At 34.7% G+C, this 19,951-nt stretch overlaps 2 protein-coding genes across 8 annotated transcripts in view; both read left to right on the forward strand.

The window, feature by feature from the left end:
* The window catches only part of LOC139990284 (EGFR adapter protein), a 282,495-nt gene that overhangs the window by 206,969 nt on the left and 55,575 nt on the right, over positions 1–19,951 (forward strand). The gene's annotated exons all lie outside the window — the stretch shown is intronic.
* The window catches only part of LOC139990287 (UPF0389 protein CG9231), a 72,793-nt gene continuing 61,187 nt past the window's right edge, over positions 8,346–19,951 (forward strand). The window contains exon 1 of the mRNA XM_072009421.1: positions 8,346–8,355. The gene's annotated coding sequence lies outside the window, so the exon portion shown is untranslated. The remainder of the gene's footprint in view (positions 8,356–19,951) is intronic.

The raw sequence follows: 19,951 nt of genomic DNA on the forward strand, positions 1-19,951 counted from the left end.
TATGGCATTCTAAAGGATTCACGAAAATGAAACGTATAATGAGGGACACGCGCGCGTACACACACAGACATAATAACAGTTCTGTAATAAAAATATATACAGTTAACAACATACTTGCGATAGAACCGTAGCCATAAATAATGATTAAAACCGTCGTTAGGATGTCACACCTGATTTTATTGCAATTAAGGTACCTCTTAAATCAGATATCCCGGTTAATGAATCCGCTTCTTAACGATGTATGATAATTCGTAAGAATTCACAATGCTTATCTCACGGATAATGATCTTGACATTTTCTTCAGACATTACACCCTTGCACATAATATCTCTGCACGTACAACGCTTTCGTCATTATCTGCTATCGGATCGTCAATCTTCATTACATCCCCGATTATCTGGAGCAGCCTTGATTTTCATACTAACACGAGGATACTTTAGTGTGTGGTATCTTACACGCATGAAATAATGTTCCACGATTAAACCGTCATACTGTAAAATCTTGCTCGTATACATTGTAAAAAACGTAAAGCGTAAACGTTAAGTGTAATGTAAAAGTGTAAAATGCTAATGTAGAAAAAGCAATGACTAATATAAGAAGCGTAAAATCGTCTAGAAAAATAATATAATAAGGTGGAAGATAAGAACGCGTGCAGTTTCATTAGGACTTTAACTTTCCTTTTATATTCTCTTAATATCCTTACTTTTGAAAATCAGATGTACTTACGTAGCAGTGACAAAGAACTGTTTTTAAATTCATTCACTGGTATCGTTGAATTGTGGGAAACTTGCAATAATGTACGCCAAACATTATAAATGATATTAAGATACTTCCGTAATTCTATAACTGTGTCAATTAATAACATTCTAATTCATAATAGCATTTTAATAAAAATAGTACTTTGAAGCCGTAAAGGAATAATACATTCCTCTTATTCAAATTATTTTATAATTGTAAAACATTGCAAGACTTTCAATTCGTATATTGGAAAGAAAGAAAATATAGCAGAATTACGTGTCTCCCTTTGTTCTTCCAATAAGTAGAAAAATTCAAATGGCAGCCACTCGATATTTTTAGTGTCTCGATATTTTATTACTGTAGAGATATAATGAACCCATATCGGAGAATACCATTATATAAATATATGTATAGCAAAAGAACGATTGTTAAAATAGAGAGACAAATGCGGCCGGTTATCGATTTTCCAAGGCAGAAACTAACGCGAAAACCGTAACAGTAGATTGTGCTATAATGAATTGGAATCTCTAATTGGACAGCAAAGGATCAACGTGCGAGACACAAGTTCCTCGGACACGCAACGAAGGAAGCACGAAGAGCAGAGGCAAAAGCTGCGAGTCGGAGACCTGTTATACCGTGAGGGATTGGACTGCAATCGTCCGGTCGTTGACACGTCTCTGTAAGTTGTGCAAAAATCTCACCAATGGTACAGCTGTTCTCTCCGAGAACCAGGAACAGCATTAAGGAAGTCTGATCGTCGTCGATGAGCGACCAGGACACGATTCCCTTGCGTGAAGAACAGCTTCCACGTATCGACGTGATCCTCCTTCGGGAGTCAGCTTATCCTCTAGTACGCGCTTATCAGATTACCAAGGACCCGATCTCACGGTGGATGACGATGTCTTGGATCAATTAACCCAATCTACGTTCCGATGGTAGCACGGAAAATCGATACGATCGATTGGATAATTATTCGGCTAAAACCGATTTATGTTTCACACATCGTTCGATAATACGATACTTTTAATATTAAACGTTATGAAAATTAAGTATTCGATATTAATTAATTGATGTTCACCGTTCAAATCGACTTGTACAGATGTACAAGTATATCGTTTGACAATATTTCGAAAAGTATTGTCAGTCAGTGTCTTACGTAGCAAGTCATTTATTCATAATTAGATAATTTATCATTGATTATTTGCATTCTGAAACGTGCAATATCATTTTGCATAGAGATTCATGAATATTTATAGTGGATGTTAAATATATTGGATAACATTATATTTTGTATGAGATTGATATTGCAGATTCTAATTTTCTCTTTAAGGGATAAGATACATATTGAATGCACGATAACTGATCATTTGCAATTCGATGATTATCGAAAAAGAGTATATATTCTTTATATGTATATCAAGTTCGTATATTCGAATTATTGTTGATAATTAAAGTAAAATTTTGTTTGACAGAGAAAGTGGGGAATAGATCTAAACACACGCAAGACTATTCATGTACGATTATACACATATATGACAAAATTACAAAAATCATTCCACTAATTAAAGCAACAGAATGGTGTACTTTATGCAGGCAAATGTCTTGAGGCTCACATTAGTAATGAATTCATCAGAATGCGATTACAGCAGTTATACGCTTGAAAACAAAAATTGCTTGACCGTATTTATCATCTTCATCGTGAAAACCATCGGGATATGCAACGAGATGTCTGACGTTCTGGATGACTTTAAGAAATGGTTGATGGGCAAGAGATATGAATCAGGAAATGAAGAAGGTCTCTTAACAACAAGCGCAAGCTGAGTTACATCACCCGGTCTTCATCATCGTGACTTTTTCATTCTTGCTATCAAATTTGCTCTACCAGAATGCTATAATCTGTAGGTGAGAAACATTCAAATTACTAAACGCGGGGCAATTCTCTGATGAATATAATTTCTGTTGACAAAGTCTAACATATATAGCATTGATAATATCTTAAATATTTTGTGCAAATGAATGTTATTATATAGGTATCATAAATTTGAAATGAAAAATATAGATGTGACGTTCGTACAACTTAATTGAAAAGAGTTTTTGTGTTTAAAGAAGCAAATGATTGTTTGAGACTACTAAAACTGATTACTTTTAATAATATGGAGAGAAAATGAATTTATTTAACTTAAACGCCAATTTAAACTGTAATTGCAATTTTCAACCAAAGCTAAAGTCACATTGCATTTTAAAAAGATATGTGATCTATTCGAAGAAATGATTAACATACATATATATATTTTATTATGACTTTTTAGTGGTACATATTTTTTCTATTTGGAATGTAAATTTTTCAGCTTTCAAATCACCATAATACACTGTCTTATTACTTTCTTCTGCTAGTTTCTTAGACTTAAGGATATTTTTATTAGAAATTATATTTCTGCCTTATCCACTATGATCGATTGCATATAATTATTATCTGCTTCGTATTAGAACAGACTATTATTATTTGCTGTAAAATGTCTGCTAAAGAACTGAAATATCATTTCGGAGGTAAACGTTATAATTATAGTTGATTACATGTATATTATAGGGTATTCAAATTTTAAAGCTTATAAAAATCCTGTGAGTACATATTTTCTATGTTATAAAATGAGTACACATACTGTTATTTTCAATAATGATACGATAAAGACATGCTGCTCGTTTTCGTGCAATTTTTAAAAAGTTCAATATTTAATAATAGCAAATAATACGAGAAACACTAAAATTTTATGTAAATTAATTCTTCGAACTCATTCCTTGCAATATAACAATTTCACCTATTATAGGAAACAAAGTAGGAATGAACTAACAAGATTAACGTTACAAGTTCACAATTTATAAATATAAGCGAACACTGTATATATGCAGAGGACTGATTTATAAACGACAAATGTAACTTTATATATAATTTCTCACAATTATAAAACTACTCTAAAATATTTCATTTCTATACGAAATACAGGATTTGATAAGACGAGGCACAGCAATCGTAACATTTGTATGTAACAAACATACTTAGTGATAAAATTGGCTAATTGTTTCATACATGTACACAGGTAAACACATAAACCTGATAAATTCAATAAGTCAGTGAAGACGATTCTTGATTATTCTGCAGTAAATACAAAATATGTTTGAATGGAAAATCTGTCTAGTCGTGAAGAAAGTTTGGAACATGGTGCTAAAGGATAACAAGCCGGTAGTAGAACTCCTTTAATTATTGACTTTAAAGCTGCAGGCGTATCAGACGCAGTCCAAAGGATTTCGCACCGTACACGTGTTTCGAGAACGTTTAGGGTAATAGGTCGGCTAATACTGTACTATCCAAGCTTTACTCTCGCAGGAAACAGTCTTCCACTAAACTGCATTTGTCATTAAGAGCACTGAGACGATATCGTGCGCTAACTTCTAGCAAACGCGTAATATTTTGATTAAACGCGTAATAATTATGATTAATTGCTTCCTTGAACTATAAAATTTTTGTTTCCTTATATATATAAAAGCCAATCTTTTTAGCTGATATAATGATATAAGTCCCGAGTAATTAGGATCATAGCATTCTAGCTTCTTTCAGTGAAAAGACCTCTTTTTCCTTGCCTGGACTCGATCGACCAGAGGCTTTTTAATCTTCGAAAGTCTTGCTGTTCCAGCGGTAGTTGCACGAGAGGGTTGGAGTGCGTTTCTAGTTTGCTGTGACGCTTTATACTCTTTTTTGGATAGTGTTTACTATGAAGGGGATACCGAGGTCATCCTGGAGAGTTTGATTCGATACATACGACGGTGCATTGATCATTGAACGGAATATTTTTGATTGGCCACTCTGTAAAATGGCAATGCTATTTTTATTAAGTTCTATTCCGTATGTCCATATCGATATTAATATTAGTTTTTCATATGAGGATTTTGTTCTCAAATGGTAATTTTAATCTTCGATCTATTAGTCAGTATTTTATGTATATCTTTGATTGTTCGATCAATCTGATTTTGTTTTATTGACGTGTGTTCCCTTCGGTTAAGATTCCAGATGTAGTCACAAGTATCGGACCGATGTCGCTTCCGGTATTCTCGCATTGTTAATAAGAGGGCATTGACTTTTTCTTGAGGAGAAAGTAACATGCACTGATTTGATCTCGTTACCTTTGATTTTCCATTTACCAGTTCCGAAGCAGGTTTAGATGGTCTTGCAGACGTGAGAATGCAATATGTGGGTTCTCGTGATTTGCAAGTATCGTTGTGTCAGTGACAAATGTTACTGATATCGTGTTTAACGTAGGTAGATCCGAAGCGTATAAAAGATACAAACTAGAAAATGTAATTTTAATTAAGATAATTTGAATTAAGAAAATATTTTCCGTTGATTAAATGTAACGTGAAGGAATATATTACTGCGAAACGCCTCGCATATTTCACTGTTATAGGATATTCAAGATAAAAGGAGAAAATTGTTTAAGTGGTTTGTAAACAGCATTGAATTGAAAAGGAAATGTAATAACAAAAGTCACTGCTCTGTTGCTAATTGTGTTTGTTCAAGTTGAATAACTTTTGCTCAGCTTTCTTGATTAATGTTCCGGTAAGGAAAAGCTTCCTAAAAACCTCGTGATTGCATAAAGATACTCATTAAAGTTGCAATAATCGAGTCTGCTGAAATATACACGATAGTGTTATAAAAGAACAAAGATCATGTTCCTTAAATAATGTTTTAATTACTAAAATGAAATTATTTAACTTGATTTTTCAATTTCAACAGTTCAAATTAATTTCTTAGAAGTATTATCATTTCTATCTTGCGCAATTCGTAATCTGTACTTCCATCTCATCTTTTTCTACTAGGAACGAACAGGACGTTTGTTGAAAAAAATCAATTAACTAAAAGTTCATCGACGACAATAAGACGTATCCAATCGTTCGATCGCAAGCAGTGGGCAACTCCTGAATCCCTGTTATCGACTACAGTGCCGGAAGTGTATCGAATACTGCCAGAGGACTTTGTATCCAACGCGCGTATCTCGGAGTATTTTGGGTAATTGAGCGACTAATAGATCGACGAAAGTGCCCGCTCACTAGGGATCTGGTCCGAGGTATTGTACGTGACCGATCCTCTCCGCTTCTGGCGAACAACCGCCGCAGGTTTCAGGTGGAAACTAGAACTTCTGTCGTCGTTTAAAGCTGAAGCGCCGTTTATCTCATTCTCCGCCCCTCCAAGCTTCTCTTTTCCGTGTAAAACATTGAATCTGGCTTTATTTCAACCTGTAAGTAGTAGATAGAATAAAGAAACGACACTTAAGGAATATATTTTTTCCTGTTCTGCGGATGCATAGCTTCTCCTTGAAAAGCATGATCTTCCTGAATAAGGTGATAGAACATCGATGAAGATCAAATCAAGACAACAGATATTTAATAAACTTGCTCGGTTGCAGTGTCACAGAGGTACGTTCGATCAAGCAAATTTGCAAGAAATTTTTATTACGATTAGTATTGTTGTTGAAGTAGCATTCGAATTATAGCAAAAATGATTTATAATGTACGTTCGATATACATACGTACAATGATTAGCAGTTTGAGTAGTTACATTGTACAATCGTAGCACACACACACACAAATGAAAGTAATATTCACGAAGGAACAAGGTACTACGATCTAAAATAATAGAAGGTAACTTTTTAAGTCATTTAAATATCTGTTCCAAAGATTTTGAAGACAGATAGAAGAACCTTTAAAAATAGTAACACGGTCTCAACTATTTTATAGTTTACAACTCAACCTTTACCTTCTTCTCCGGAAGAGTTTCAACTTCCTTCCTCGTACCTACCTGGCGTTTTGCTCGCCTTCTTAAAATTCAAATTAATGCGGCCGCCCGCTTTTTAAAATTCCCCGTGATGCATGTGAAATATTACTTAAAATATCTCAACGCTTCGAGTCATTTTTAACACGGTAATAATAAATGATTAATCTTAATTTTCAATTATACGTGGAAGAAAGCGTTCACGGTATTAGCATAAAATTACGCTCGGCGAATAGCCGATTTTTCGAAAACTTTTGGCCACAAGGAAATATCTTTGGCCACAGGGAAACGCACCGGCACACAAACTCGTTCGCCATTATTTACCAAAGAGGAAGAGGAAACAGCGAATCATTATTCAGAGCATCGCTGTTTAATTACACACGGTGGTTGGTTTGATCTCCTGACGATCTCCTGGCAAAAAAAAAATTCGTGTACACAGGATGGAAGGGTCAACGGCAATTCAGCAATGCACAATACGTATAAAGCGAACAGCCAGCTACGAAATTTACGCATAATATAGGCACTAGCTAGCAGGTATCATGAACGCGCGATGAATTATGTATACTAACTTGAATAATATAATTCAAATAACCGGCATCGGTATATTGAAATTAGTAGCTACAGGTATTCCTCAATCGGTATTAACCAATGATTATTAATACTGATTAAATTTAGTTTTTGCTTCTACTCGTTCAAATTATTACTTTATAATGACCCGCTTTGAAGGTGTGCATTAAAAGAAATATTTTAATTGAAGTACATTGTAATAGAGATTTAATACATGTTGCATACTGTCCCAATATTTGAATAATATTCACGTAAGTGTAGTATTATATAATTAATTTATTTTATATAATAATGTTAATTTGCTATTTCAATATATTACATATTTGGTCTAGAAAATTAGGCGAATTCACATAGATATATTTGGTAAATTTTCAAACGCGACTTTCTCTGACACGAAGCCTTCAATGAAATTTTGTTGTTCTCGATGTCGAATTACGCGAAACCATAGATCTAGTTTACTTCGTTTGTACCACGAATTTATATTTATGGTATCTATTAATGCAAATTATTTCTATAGATTTTTATTTTTATTTCTATTTTTATGGAATAACGTTTCAAATCCTAATATATTCTTTACAAGTGGGAGAAAAAGATTTTACTCTGTTTAATGAGCTAAGAATTCATCGGTTACGTTTAATATATCGTACAATATGTATATCTACAAATGTATGAACATAAACCACTACCGAAGTTCCTTTTCTGATATAAACAATGCGATCTCGTCAAATGCCATGAAATTTGACGATACCGCAGAGATTCATCGCTGCAATTAATGACAGCTCAATATTGAGATTCCACGAAACCACAGAATGCTTATCATCAGCAATGTCCCAGCAGCCTCAGGATCGTGGATCCCCTAATTTCAATTTTGTGGAGTTCAGCTATAGCGAGAGCAGAACTTTGCAGTATTTAGGACGGAATTTTGGGAATTTAAGTGTCTTTTACTGTTAATATTTACGATCAATAATCTATGATAAAAATTCTGCAGAAATAATCAACGTTTCTGTATGATATATTTATCTTGTTCGTCCTGTACAAAAAATATATCATTATAATATAGTGTTTATAATATTATATATATTTTCTTTTAATTAATTGTGTCATTTGATGAATTAAAACATAGGAAGATACAAAAATTTGATGCACAGTAAAAATAAATGCCAATATCAGCTGTATATGTGCAATGCCTATGTAATACAAGAATAAAATTATTGAAATAAAAAGAAGTGATAATAATTGCATTAGTGGCAATTGATTTATCGTAATTAGGCTGTCAGAAATAGGAAAATACAAACATTAAAGAAGAGATCTATTTATTACTAAATTATTATATGCTGAAGAAAGAATAAGTAACTCTATTTGTATCGACAGTAAGAAAAAAGTAGAATGAAAATGAAACGGCGAAAGCACCATTAATTTTGTCATTATATCAAACGGACGAAGTATAAAAGTATAAAACGAACATAACAGTTTCAAATCGAAACTGAATTTAACGAAAACATAATTCAAAATCATGTGTCTCGTGCAGTAATTTTCTCCTCATTGCTTCGAGAGACGCGTCAAGCCATAGAATTAATTGGGGATAAAATTGAGCAATTTACATGTTGTGCAGCTGCTAAACGTTCAGAAAGCATACTTTCGTTGGCTTGCAAAGTGAACCGCGAGCATACGTATGCATACTACATAGATACATATGTATATGCACCCATTGACTTCTCATGTGTATCAATTATTCAGTTGAGTGTCTCCTTGAATAATTCATCGACGTTTTAGTTATAAGTTCAGCTGAAGTGGTGTTCGCAACCCGTTTACCTTCGTATACAGTATACAGTCACATTTCGAACCCTATGTCACGTTCCGGGAAAAAGAAATTCCTGTTCACCTGCTCTTTCATTATTGTCGATACACGTATCTATATGTCGAGCATCTGTGTTTGTGTATTGGCCGATAGGAATTCTGCGTAAACGACATCAGCAGAATAAATTTACTGTGTACATTACATAGAAACCTTGACCATTGATATTTAATTATCGCATTTATCGTATTATTTATTTGTATGGTTAATTCATTTTATTCTCATTTGAAAAATATTTCCTTATATTTCATTTATATTTATATTTCCTTAAATGTAATTTTGTATGAATTTTATAAAACAACCCTACTACTTACTTTTATCATTTTCATATCTATGTAAAGTGTAACACGTCCAAAAATTATATTATTCTTGTTTGTTTTATCTTATGAAAGTGATTTTATCATCTCGTCCTACTACTTCCTTATCACGTTTGCAATTAAGTGTGCTTACCTCGTATCATTTCGTGTAGTATTTACCATCATTATTTCGCTACATGTAGTAGAATCTGTGCAAGTTGCAAACATTTTCTGCTAGATCTTGAAACAAATTTTACTATATTCAGACAAACCTACGTGTTTCTACAAATTAAGGTGTACCGTATCGTACAATATAATTTTGGAGAAAAACCAAACTCGAAGTTCTATCACAGAAAATGCATATTCTTTTCTATAATTCTTTCTAATGCAGTGGCTACAAAAACGATTTGCACAGACTTGCACTTATTATAACATTTACATATCAAATTTTATATCATTTAGCAGTAGTTTCATATTGCTGCAAACAATTTGAAAATGATTGAAAAGAAAATATAGAACCCGACGAAAAGATAACTTGATTTTCTCAAAAAACGAAGCCTCCATCGCATTTTTGTTCTGCTTGATTTTCGTCATACTTCAGTGGAAAACAAGAGTATATGCAAATACTAGACCGCGGATATTTATGCAAATTCATATTTCTATAAACACGACTAAAAAGGTGGAGCCCATGCGGGAAACTATTTCACGCAATAAATATCCTAACAAGCACTGTATTCTAAATATTTCATCCTTTTTTCCATATTACATGCAACATCTGTATATTCTCGCACCTTTGGCCATAATCCATAAAAACCCGTATCCTGGGGAATACTTTTCATGGCCACTGTATATTTACGAAACAAGTAAAACGATTACTACGTTATTCAATAAATACGTTCGACGAGTGTCGGTACACGTGAAGCACCAAAGACGAAACTGCATCTCCTTGAGACCATTAACGCGCAAGTATCAGATACAAGTACGTCCTTGTACGTATGCACGCGGCACACGTATATACGTATACATCTACACACGTACGCGGTATCTGACGCGACTCTACATTTGAAGCGAATGTCGCCGAGCTTCCGTTTCCGCGATCCTTCGATGCACCAAGCGAAAGCGTCTTCTTGTTATCTGGAAGATTCCGCTGTCTGCCTAAGGCCTCGACATTCGTTGGTAACAAAGAAGACGGGGATGGATTCTTTTTCTTCGGGGTTAGTAAGAGTGGCAGCTTGGTTGGACGAAGAACTCGGAAGACTCGGAGTTAGGGGATGGTTATAGTAGACTTTGCACTTGGAACTTTACGGTTGGTCTGTGCCAAGCGTTTAGTCAATCCTAATGGCACTCTTCGGATTAAAGTTGAAACACCTTCCGGTGAATTAAGAAGAACGTAGTCGTTCGTGAGACTCGCGAGTGGCAAGCGATAGCGTGTATAAGAGCAACGCCTCTTCTCGCGGGTTTCTGGGAAACGACAGACGTCGGCGACGAATTAATCGAAAGATCTTAGCACCGGATTCGAGGGTGTCTCGACGCTTGGCACGAGCTCGCCAATTTGCGCTCTCGCTTCAAAACCGCCTTTCAACGATCCTTCCCAAACGATAACGTTCCGCTGCATAGATTACTGGCTAGATACTGTTATTGTTAACGATACCCGATACCATTTTCGCCTCTATTAGCTACTACATCGCTAGTTAATAGAGAATGCTCATGGAATACGTTCGCCGGTGTAATTAGAATGCAACGCGAGTGCTCTCCTATTGTGTGGATTATTGGAATCGCTGAAGGGAGAAAGAACAAAGGAGAAGATAGCAGGTTCGATTGTTAAAATGGTTTACTGAAATTACCTGGCTGCTTGCTAACATGAGCACACGTGAATTACAGCTAGAGAGATACTTCGCTTCAGACACGTACATTTTTTAATCGATTCTTTCCTATGATTTAAGTTCAATGTTAATCTTTTAACGGTGCTGGAAAATTTAATTACATCTTAAATATCATTGTACGTGTCGTACGTATCGTCAGCTTAAATATCATATATCTTTTGCATGTAGGAAATCTTAAGAATAAAGGTGCATTCTAAATTCGTTGTTATTTTATCGCGCTATGAAAGAGGGTTGATATTTCGAACATGCTTTGAATCACGTATGTAGCGCAATATTTAAAAATGAATCGTTTCATAATGTATAAGCTGCAAGTGCGTTGCTTATCACACGCGAGAAAACAAACTTGAATATTTTTTTATTTGTTTCGGCACGTAACGCTGCGTGATATTCAGTGATATTTTAATTCCTTTACAAGGACGCCAACAGGGTAAAGCTGCCTTCCAGGAAAATACATAACATGTCACCGTCTTAACAAGTTCAGGGAATAAAGCCCAGTCGTTGCGTGTGGTCAGGATCGAGCATCGTATTTTACTTTTTGCGATTAAAAATTATTATGATTAACATCGGGGTACAAGAGCAACTTGAGATTTCGTTCTTAACATGCTTCCCACAGCGTGATTTGCGAGGCTGTTATGATAAGAAGAAAAAAATATGAGTTCCTGTCAGAAATACCTAACTGTACATTGAAAAAGCTGTACGCGCGTGTCATATGTAGCCGACGTTTTGTGCACCGGTGAATTTGTTTTGACGCGCTTTTGCTTCAATCGAGAAATTTTCTTATTAACTTATCATACGTTTAATATTTCCTTTTGGAAGGAAATGTGAACGAGATCCCTTTGCCGAAAGATATTTTCCAACGCACGCGCATATATTTCTATCTTAATCAGCCCGTTAGTGCGAGGAATTTATGTTTGCTGATCGTATTTACTGGAATTCTGTACGAGTGGAATATATAAATAACAAAGATTTATATTGAAATTCCTGCAGAAATTATTTAAGCAACAAATTCGATAGTATAAACCTATAGATCGCTGTGATTCGAAGAAAATCTCTCTTTCAAATGAATTGTGTTTAATTAATTGCATTTGAAAATAATGTACCAATATTCATACAGGTACACGACAACTAAACGATTATTTAAAATATTAGATTGTCCGAAAAGTGTCTTTCTTGTACAGACACGTCTTTTACAACGATGCATCCTTATACAAACGTGAAACCGAATCTGTCGAACGTTGTGATCTTTGTCTTGATAAAACAAAATGGATCATACGTAATTCGATAAAATAATATAAAACGGAAAATGTTGTGCATCCATTATTTCCTTATAAAACGAAACGAACTTTTCGAAACGAAACGAAAGAAACTTTTCGGACGACCTAATAGCAGTGAAAATGTAAAGTGTATAAATTGTACGTAATAAATGATTATTTAAAATAAACCATACATAAATCGTATATAATATTATAGGTACCATCTTAAAAGAAATGTGATGTGTAATATAATTAATTACTGATTTTTTGAAGATCCGTAGATGTATTAAAAATCGTTCAAGATTCGAATAAAAAAGTCTTTGGTCTATTCGCTGTAGCCTATCGCATGCTTCATGAAACACCATCAAAGACGCAATAAGTAAGTTGGTCTGCTTAATACGAACTAATAATTACTTTTCTCCTTGCCTTCTGTAAAATTTCGATCGTTCCATTCAAGGCTAACTCTGCCAAGTATCGTCGGCGTTCAGCTGAAACGTAGAATTAAATTTTTCCGCGAACTTGAAAACGAGTTTCGGATCTCATTTCCGAAGCGAATTCCACGTTCGATGAACACTTTGCGCGTTCACTTCATCCGTGGCACAATGCGTCTTGGCTGATCTAAGGATGTTATTCGACCTCCGGATACGACCAGAACAATCAGTTTCACCAATCGTCTTCCTCCTTCCTCGTCCGATCCTCCGCTGCCATTGCTGCTGCTGCTCCGTGTCGCTGTTCCTCTAACGAAAGAGAAAAAAACGAAATAAGACAGCGCGTGCAAAGAGAGACGATCAAGATGGCGAAGAAGGAAGAACGTAACGATGGAATTCAAGGTATTTTCTTGTCATTCCGAAACGACCACGCGGCCCATTGAACTCTTTATTTACTCGGCAGCCTTCGAGAGAGGAAGTCTCTCGAGCGAGACGTGAAGTGGACCGTCTTCGGTACTGATCGCTCGGAACCACTCTGACAACTCTTATCGCGGACACACTGACGACCACACTCTCGCTCGCAGCTTCACGATCGTTCCGGAATTCTCTCCAAACATCAGCTAAATGTTGCCACCGGACTGTCTTAATTAACGTTTTATAGCTGTTAATAAATTACCTTACCTATTCGGTTAATCTTTCCCCTTTTTCTTTTTTTTTTTTTTTTATTTTTTTTTTTTTCAAATCATCGAGGAATTCGAGCGACGCGCGTAGCGTCATCCACGTCTAAAAGACATTAAAGAAAATTTAGTAATCGTTATGTCCAGGATACGTCCGGGACGCTGTTCGTATTCGTTGCTACGATTGAATGTTCTGTTATTTATTAGGAAGTATTGGTGAACAGTGCAGGTTCGTAGCGGATGCTTCAAGTTACGCGATGCGCAACGATATGCGTAAATGAATATTGAAACAGGAAACGTCGATAGCGTTCGTTCGTTGTAAATTTCAAGATATTTCCCCTACATAATTTTGCGGAAGCCTTTAGTATATTTTATTGTATATTTTTCTACCGCGTCTGCGGATACAATAAATTTGTTATAAATCGCACGCTAATAGGTTTTGAGACAGGAGTATATTTTTCTATATTTTCGGCATTTGTAAAGTGAGATATTTCCGCAACCTTGAAACATGCAAGTACTCGTTTCCAGCGTATATTCTCTATTTATTATTTTCTTTGTTATTATTTATCGTTAAAAGTAACAACTTCGTGAAATTGTTTAAATTACTACTTTGGTGACTTTAAACAAACTACAGCAATGAACAAGAATAATTAATTTTTTTATGTATTTTCAATTTATATATTTATATCGGTTTTAAACTACAACGCAAACAGAACTACAACAACTTTCTTATAAAAATAGTTAGCCTTTACGTCGAAAATTTAATTCATCGAATAATCGTGCATAAAACATAACGGAACATATGGAGAATTATAGCCGGAGTGTACCGCGATTTTTTTAAATCTTTCTTCATAATATGCTGATACGTTTCGCATCTGATATTACATTATATCCAAGTGGGTATTTCTTTTTATAACGACGAGCATAAGAATAATTTGCATGTATGATACATGACCTATAATCTCTTGCATAGGTATCATTCGTATGATCTGCTTGACGGGGAAAAAAATATCCACTCTCCGGAATGGTTTAACATTATATAATTTCAAATTGTTGCAAATAGATATGAAAAAACTTATTTGCAGCCTGCAACCGTATAACCATAAAGCATAACTTTGTTTTATACATGCTCATTTTAAAATTGAACGTTACGTTGCCACGTCGAGACGAAACGCTTGCTAAATCTTCATTAAATGCTGAATCAGTGTCCCTCCCGTCGCTTCATCTTTCTTTAATCTTTTATGAAGAGACTGAAATAGCTGAGGTTTTTATTTCCTTTTCGTGTACGGTAGCTGATACGATTTCTCATGCGTTCACTCGGAGCACGTCCTGTGCTAACAGTCGTCTCGCTGGATTGTTTCTTCATTTTTCACCACGAAGCAAGGAATGTTCGATGTACAGGGCAACTGGTAAAAATAATTCCGGGCCTGTCAGTCAGGCAGTTTTAAACTGCAGGCTATAATTACATTCGTTACGAGGGCAAAGCCTGAGAGGAAAATGGAATTGTATTTTTAAAAACCGGATAAACACGTAAAAAATAATAAAAATATTTAATTATTAAATGATAAGATGTAAAACGATTTTCGAAAATATAAGATATGCTACAGGTACGAATAATTAATGTAGAAAATCATTTCTCCTTGGGAATGGCAATACGAGTATTTTACTTCTAATTATAAAAATGACACGTTCTTTTTATTTTTCATTCGCAACTTTCTGAGACTCTGCCTCGTATATTGCTTCTGTATATATTTGTATGTTTTCTGAGAACTTTTTCTATTGTCTACATAGCTTTATTGTCTACGAAATATTTCTCTATTGCAAGCGCTAATAATCCGACGGCTCGGTTTCTTCCAACAAGAAATAGTTAATAATAAGAATCGACAGAAATGTTCATTAGTAAAGCGTAAAGAATTAAAAGGAAGAGGATTGAATGCAGAGAAATTCAGATTAATGAAAAGCGGGATGAATGTAGGATAGCGTTCTATCGCTGTGAAAGAATCTACAACTAGATTGAAAACACAGAGTATTGAGCGATCCTAGAACTACCATTTTATAGAAATATTATTTTAAACTGCACGAAGATTATGAATAACGAATGCTCTGAATTCGAGGAACTTCATTATCCTTCTGGCTGAAAAAAAAGCAGATTTGTTAGAAAATTGAAAAAAAAAGGAACAAGAGAATACAAGGGTTCGTCGTCTAGAATTAAACTCTTTTTGATCATGCTCCCGTATTATCCACAATTACGTAAAATGTCTTCCAGGTCTTCCTCGGCCCAGTGTTTTGTCGTTTCTTATTTTCTACGTAATTACTTGAGATCTCGTTTCAAGTACGAGTGCGTTGCCAACTCCGTTGCCCCTCTATCGCTCCCTTTTCGAACAACGATGTCATTATTCTTCATCGCACCCAGTTTCTTCCGGTAAATGATCCTTTATAACGAAGAAGAGTTCTAACCTTGTTGCGTTCCAAGCAGAGAAAGGAACAAAAAAAAAAAAGGCAAAAATAATGCAAGGAAACTTTCTTCCACGTATTGAAAGTCTTCCGCATTGCACGATAAAAGGTAATATTGTGGTTTTTGTGGTTTAGCCCGATGTCAAAAGCGCGACTGCTGATAACGGTGTAATCTCAACTAAGCTCTCATAACGATCGCTTGGCAATGGCCGTGATGTCCAATGCCAGCTTCGTGCACCTGCAGTAATGGCAGTTACTTTTCATAGGCAGTTGTATCCGCGGCGAATAGTCGCGTGCGAAAGTTGAATAAAAAACCACCTGTTCCATTCCTTCGGTCGCTTACTATCATTTCCTTTTCAAGATATTACCACAACGTCTAGGATAGCGAACAATATTTACCGGAGATGTAAATCATCGTGGAATACTTGCGAAGTTTAAGTTCACGTTATCTGGAAACCACAAAAGAAGAAGGAAATCATCGTTAACGGAGAATATTACAGCTCTGTCACAAAATTATTTCTTATTACTATTCGTATTTATTATTATTTCTGTTGTACATGGTGATTTTTATGTAAAATATTTAACAACGTGAAATATTATATCTTATCTTAAGTAATATTAAATAATACATAATCTTATATAATTTTACATAAAGATATGTATTTTTCTAAAGGAACACGCTGAATTTCCGAAATTGGATAAAACAATTATTATTCAGAAAATTTATTGTCTAAAAAAGATGCAAAAGAATATATTTTTCCATTATCTAATATACTCCTGTTCTTATAAAATTAGCATACATAGGATGAAGAAATTTTATTTATTTGGCACAACAATGATAATACTCGCACTATCGTTCGACGATCAAAGTTTCCAATCTGTACTTCGGTACTTCAACCACGTGAACTGAACTTCCTTTATCGTGAGCATATTCTACATTCGTGGCAATAGAACCACGGTTCTATCGGTCGAAGAAAAAATTCTATACCAGCGACGATAAGTTACGCATTCAAAGAAGGCACGACACATCGGTGGCGGTAGTATGTGATAGTTATAGCAAGAACGCCATAAAATGTAACTGGTACCTGGCCGACAGAGCATCGATAGAAAACCAGGTTAATCTTGATATTTTCACGAAAAAATAGATCTCATTACACGAAACGTGCAAGAATTGTATGTATATTTTCACAAACTAAATTTATATAAATTTGATCACATTACAAGACCGGATATTCATAGAATTTCATATTTCTGAGAACATGACTGAAGAAATAGAATATAAAAGTAGGAATGTGTTTCATTTAACAAATATTATAACGAATATTTTACTTTGAGCATTCTTTACATTTTTATATATCATATTTACTCGGTACTGTGATTAAGAAATTAAATGGAACAACGTGATAAATTTTCTTGGTTTATCCACGAAAATACCGAAACTGACATTGAATAATTTATCTATTTCTTATGTTTCATTAATAGTAATAGCAATTTTTGTCTTGAAGATGGCATAAAAATGTAAGGACACAGTAAAGTATTCATCAATGTACGAACGTACAGAACTTTGTAGCTTCCTTACCAAAAAATTAATTGCTTAATTGGTCTAATTTTCATAGAGTTCTGCTAGAAAGCATATATTAAAAACAAATATTGTGGTAAAATATATTTATTCCTGTTGTCTATAATGTACTATTAAGAAACTTATTTTCAAGAAATTTCTCTTATCCATAATGTATAAGCATACATATTTCATCGTAAGAACCTGATACGCTTTTGATTTTAGTAAAAGATAAAAATAAAGGAAGAATCCGGTTCTGTCCAGGCTGATGGTTAGTCATATGAAGGAAAGTTACGCTTAAAATCGAAACTACGCAACATCCTTAATAAAGTATTGAAATTTCATTTTGTAACTGTTTTATGTTTTATGCTCTATTCTATTGAAAATTATTTAAATACTTTATTCGCTTAATCTCCCATATCCTTGTGCAATAATCGATACAGATCCAAATAATTTATATAAAAAATAAGATATAGAAGAAGCTTGTCTTGCTATGAAAGTAAAAGACTATCAAAACGCGGGCATATGATATACTTCACATATTGTTTAGTTATAAGAATATGCTACTGTAATCAAACAATTTATATCATTTACTATTTCATCGAAAAATGTCAATGTTATTATTAATCGTTGTAAGTAAGTAATCAATACGTTTAACTTACGTGGACAAATTGTAATACTAAAAATTAGAAAGTATAATGACGTAACTCGCGAGATAAGCTGAGAGTAATTGTGCAACAGACTACCGTACTGTACGCCAATAAATTGTTCGTTTCAAAAGTACACGGTATCTTAATTAACTGATGCATGTATTCTGCAATGCTACTGGGGAAAAAGTTAAATGTTATTCAAAAGTAGGTATTTAAATATTATTCGATTCCTAAAGTAAATTATTTTCATTTTATATAATATCTATTGTTATAGAATTTGTAATACTTTTTATTTATTAAGAAAAAAACATGCAACGTCGTTTTCTTAAATAAATTTCTTAGCAAACGTAAACCCTCCAATTAATTATGGATATTTTTAATTTCATGGGAACTTTCTCTGTAAATTCTCTATTACGGTATATACGGTAACTATATCCATGTATACTTGATGAAAGGAAACTTATGATACAGCATTTGGTTTTAAGATATCGTCTTGTGTACAAGTGATATTTCAATGGTTGCGTTTAAGCACGATCAATGCTACAACATTGGTAAGACTTGACTAATGAAGGTACATGTTCGTTTCGTAATCACGAACTACAGATATAAATGTTTGATGTTGATATGATCTGTCGGTTCGAAACTTTCCTTTCAACATATCTATATTTCACTTACCTATAGAAATCGAAGTACAAATAAATGTAACGCGGTTTGTGAAATATTTCATAAATATTATTTTTCAAGTAAACTTACATTACACAGACTGTTAGGAAATAACGATTGGATACTTTTAATTGAACAAAGAGAAACAATGATAGCACAAAAAAAACGATTAAGCTCTCTTCAATCTCGAAACGATAGATAGGAGGTTTTAATTAAGGAGGGCAGTGTGACAGTTGTAGAGTTAGAGCGAAGGTTTCAGTGGAGCATTTACTAGAATTTATGTCTGGAAAAACGAGAAAAAATGGATAGCGCAGGTAGCTTCTTGGTGCGACGATATCAGCCAGCGGGTACGTACTCCAATACTGGCCACTGTTGCCTTGGAATGAGGTTGACCTTGGCATTCTCGTACAGATAATAGTGGTACCTAGTTGGTGGCTGCGTACGCTCCCCTCTTTTCGATGTCGTACCCTCATTTCACTTCTTGCTACCTCACCCCGTAGCTACATCAGCGCCTACCGAGAAATGGAATAAATCGAACGAACACGGACTCGCTTTGGCTTTCTATTCGTGACGATCATGACGAGTTTTCCTGGTGAGACCGTGGCTGCACGCGATCCACCCAGTACGCAACGCATTTGTTGAAAGAGACAGAAGATTTGATCGACGATGAACGATTCTCGCGGACGGTAAGAAGCTCCTACGGTCGACTGTCCTGTCACGAACAACGCTTCAACGAATGACTAACAGCCGACTTTAATTTTCTTATTCCGTCTGCGATATCAGCTTCTCGCCAACGCGACGCGACTCTCGTGGAAAATATGAAGGATTGAGACACGAAGTCGTTGAACGCGCCACTCTACGCTTGACCGCCGAAGAAGCATAAATTTTACAACCAATAGTAATGCATTCGAAACGGTGCTCGTTCTACCAATTTTTAGTAAAGCTATTTGCGTACACCTCCGTTCATAAAACACGGACGAACAAGAGACAGTCTGACAAACCACTAGGAAACTTCGTTAAACTTCATTTGGAATCTTTGGCTAAACTAAAGGACACATATAGTCAACATTGTATATAATAGTCTGCTACCTATGGGGAAGACTTTAGA

This window comes from Bombus fervidus, chromosome 8 (assembly GCF_041682495.2).
Source record: "Bombus fervidus isolate BK054 chromosome 8, iyBomFerv1, whole genome shotgun sequence".
NCBI classification, from domain to species: domain Eukaryota; kingdom Metazoa; phylum Arthropoda; class Insecta; order Hymenoptera; family Apidae; genus Bombus; species Bombus fervidus.